The sequence below is a fragment of the Myotis lucifugus genome, unplaced genomic scaffold, assembly GCF_000147115.1.
Source record: "Myotis lucifugus unplaced genomic scaffold, Myoluc2.0 scaffold_291, whole genome shotgun sequence".
In the NCBI taxonomy this organism is placed as follows: Eukaryota; Metazoa; Chordata; class Mammalia; order Chiroptera; family Vespertilionidae; genus Myotis; species Myotis lucifugus.
This window is the reverse complement of record NW_005871339.1, coordinates 3564-7601: the sequence shown is the minus strand read 5'-3', so window position 1 is coordinate 7601 and position 4038 is coordinate 3564. Positions and strand designations below refer to the sequence as shown.

At 56.1% G+C, this 4038-nt stretch overlaps 1 pseudogene; it reads left to right on the top strand.

The window, feature by feature from the left end:
- Window positions 1-946: 946 nt before the first annotated feature.
- On the top strand, window positions 947-4032 carry LOC102419955 (annotated as a pseudogene).
- The last annotated feature ends 6 nt before the right edge of the window (window positions 4033-4038 follow it).

Genomic DNA, 4038 nt, shown 5'->3' with positions numbered 1-4038 from the left:
AGACATCAGTCCAGGGAGCCACGGGACAAACTGCCTTTTTCCTTGGACATCAAAGAGGACTGTGGACCTTGGAAAGAACACGGTAACACACTCCTTTCTGGTCATGCCAGAATGCCCGTACCCCTTACTTGGACATGGTTTCTTAAGCCTGGGATATGGGTCTGCAGCTTCACAGGGAGGAGGACAAATCACAGGAAGAGGGAAGAGCAGATGTTTGGTAACCAGCTGTCTGCCCTGCCATGCAGCTGAGTCTCAGATTTAAAAAAATTTCTCTCTGATCTTTGCTCTCTTTCTGGACCAGGCTCCCTACCTAAATGATTTAATATAATCATTTTATTTTTTGTCCCCCCCTTTATTTTAGAGAGAGGAGGGGAGAGGGAGAGTAAGAGAGAAACATCAACGTGAGAGAGAAACATTGATCACTTGTCTCCAGTTTAGGGCCCCAGGGGCATATGGAACCCGCAGTTGAACCCAGGACCCTTTGGTGCACAGGAGAAAGCTGCAAAGGACTGAGCCACCCCGGCCAGGGCCTTCCCTGAATGCCATGGAGGGAGAGGTGGAAGTTCTCTCCACCCCATAGCTGGGTCTTGATCGCCCTCCGCTCAACATAATCAACAAGCGAAAGTGGCACCTTTTGGAGGCGCGCAGAGCCGGATACCTCCGCCGCGTGTCTCCGCGGCCAGGGCCAGTAAGACCAACACCAAACAGGGTATACGCACTGCAGCGCACGCCAGTGGTCCCCAGGCGGCGCCCTCCAGGGGTACCGGCTTGTGCAAGACGCCTGTCCCTCACCCAGCTCCCCCCGCCCTACCCCAAACTTTGCCCCCCTCCCCACCCTACCCCGGCCCGGAAACCAGGTGTTTGGGGCCCCCGCCCCCTCACACCAAGACCCTCCCCCCTTCTTCCCCTGCGTCACCTGGAGCCCCAGGACTTTACGAACAGAGGACCATCCTCGCAGGTTAAAACCCTCGCTCTGCCTTCCCTGCTAATCTCACTCGCAGGCCATTGCTCTGTGCCCGCTGCTCTTCCCTTCTGTGCCTGCTGCTTCGCCATGAGTGCTCCAGAGGTGATGACTGGAGGGTTCACGGAAACCCGGCCCGCCACAGCCAAAGATCCAGGCCATCGCTGACAAGGTAGGCGGCCGGGTCCTCCCAAGACCGGGTCGGCTCCCGCCCTGTCCGCAGAGGGGCAGCGCCCGCCCGGACACGGAGGGTATGGACGCTGGGACAGGGACCCTGGGCCTCGGCTTCTAGAGGGAAGGGCCTGGTGTGCTTTTCCTCGGTCGGATCGGTTCAGTGAAGCTGGGGAAGGGTCTGCAGGGGTCCTAACTTCTGCCCTGCCTTATTCCAGTGCTCCTTGTGCAAGTAAAACAAAAACAGACACCAGGCTGGGATGCAGAGGCAGAGCCTGGTTCAGACCCTGGGCAGCGCTTGACTTCTGTGCCTCAGTTTCCTCCTCTGTAAAGTGGGCATCACTGGGGGGCCTTCACCGAAGGTTCTGGGGAAGGTGGGATGGTGGGGCCACAGGAAGGCTCAGGTTCTGAGAAGACACAAAGTCAAACAAACCTGTCGCTTCCCAAACCCGATAGAACCCCACCCCCACTCCACCCCCTTTGCTCAGGTGGTTTAGAGTCTAAACTTTAGACCATCTGACCACAGTAAAGGATGGTGAGTCAGTCCCATGAGACTTTGAAAATGAGGAATCTGTAAGGACTGCGTGGTGAGCCAGCTTGGGCGAGGCTCCTCTCCCATGAGCTCTAGAGCCCAGCCTCTCCAGAGGTTCCCGGTTCCCAGGCCTAAGGAATTCCTCACTTGCTGCATGAACTGTGAATGCGCATCAGCTCAGGAGAGAGGAGTGGCTGTCTCGGGCTCCCTGATGTGGGGCTGGTCATTTGAAAGTGCCAAGTAAGAGGGCGGTCAACATTGCTGCTGGGAGGCAGTTCTTGAGGGTGGAGCTTTGCCTGTGGCTCCTAGAGGACAGGGCAGGGACACCCTCTTGCTGCCTCAGGTACTGACTCCTTCCCCAGCTCTCTGGGCTGCAGGTGTGGAGGACACAGGTCAGAGAGGGAGCCCTGGCCAGAAGGATGTCAAAGTCCCAAATTCTGGCTCAGCCTCCTCAAGTAGTACCCACCAGTCCCAACCTTGGCCTTCTCTGGCCCTCTGCGGTCTCCTGGGCCCTTGAGGGTGGTAACTGGCAACTTCCTCCCCATGCCCAGGCCTGTCCTGCTCCCCTTGGCTCTAGTACAGCCCGTCTTTCCCCCGGTCCACAGTACTATCAGTGACCTGTCACCACGGGCAGTGCCTGGAGGCTGCCACATGCCCAGTCCCATCGCCTGCATTTGGGTCTTCTCACCATTCCTGCTTTCCTGCCTCCACTCCTGAAACAGGCCAATAGAGAGGCGATTCCTTCCCAGACTCCTGTGTGCGTTTTTGTGTGTCACTCATCCCCATAGGCTTGTCCACCGTCTGCAGGGTCAGATCCCTGCGGAACAAACATGGCACCTTATATGACAGGTAAGCACTGAGACACAGGTAGGCCTGCAGTGAGAACCCTGCTGGTCAGATGCAGAGGGCAGAGGAGAGGCAGGAGGGGCCTGCCTTCTCTCTTCCTAACCCTCCCTCCTGTCCTTAGCTGCTGACTCCATTCTCCCTCCATTCTTATCCCTGGTTAGGGCCCCTCCCTGAAGGTGCAGGCAGGCCACATGCCTCGTGCTGGCCACGGGTTTGACAGGCTTGGTCCTGCATTGTGAGGAATAATCTGTAAAGGGTGGGCCTTAGAGGTCAGTTTGTAACATTTGACAAGAGGCCGCAGCTCCCGTGTCAGTCACTCTTGCAGGAAGGAAGACACTGAGTTCCCCTCTCTCCTGCCCCCTAGGTGAAGTCCCAGCTGGAGGAGAAGGAAAACAAGAAGTACCCCACTTTCAAGGCCACGGAGTACAGGAGCCAGGTGGTCCAGGGGACTAACTACTTGATCAAGGTGGAGTGTCCGCTACAGGGGTGCTCATGCAGACGTCGGGGGAGGGAGGACTTAAAGGGGCCAAGACAAGGGTGTTAAGGGGGTTCCTGTAGCCCTGGCTGGTGTGGCTCAATGGATAGAGCATCAGCCTGCACACCAAAGGGCCTCGGGTTTGATTCCCGGTCAAGGGGGGGTACCTGGGTTGCAGGTTAGATTCCTGGCCTCAGTTGGGGTGCATGCAGGAGGCAATCAGTCGAAGTATCTCTTCCTCTCTCTTTCTCTCTAAAAAATCAATAAAAACCTTTTTAAAATAATAAAATAAAATGAGTGTGCATGCACTCCTGCAGGCCTCCATGGAGGAGAGGACTGAGCCTTTCCGGCAACTAAGGGGTCTGAGGAGTAAATGTAGCGGGCCAGGGGTGCTGGCTGGGGTGATGGGCATCTGCTAGGCCCGAAAGAGGAGGATGGGAATGTCACCACCCTAGTGGCTGATGCCCTAAAGCAGTGGTTCTCCATCTGCTGGCCCTTTAAGTACAGTTCCTCATGTTGTGACCCACCATAAAATTGTTTTCATTGTTATTTCATAACTGTAATGTTGCTACTGTTATGAATCTGATATGCAGGATGATCTTAGGGCGGCCCCTGTGAAAGGGTCGTTCGACCGCCAAAGGGGTCACGACCCACAGGTTGAGAATCGCTGCCCTGAAGGGACTCGGCCTCTAGTCTCTCAGGGCCTTTTTCACACAGTCCGCCAGGCACAGGGACTTGGGGTCATAGGCAGCACCTGCCCCCCTCACTCGACTCTCTCTTTGCAGGTTCAAGTTGCAGATGATGGCTACGTGCACCTTCGAGTGTTTCAAGGTCTCCCTCCTGAAAGAGAGATCATCTTGACCAGTTATCAGACCAACAAGACCGAGCAGGACCCACTGGTCCATTTCTAGTTCTGGATTTTGAACTGAACCTTCGCCACATGGTTCTCTGTCACGTGTTCGCGTGCCGGGGTCAGAAATGAACGCCGTCTCTATGCTGTGCCACTTTCGCGTGGAGGGGCTGCTCTGCACCAATCTGGTGTCTCTGCTCTGA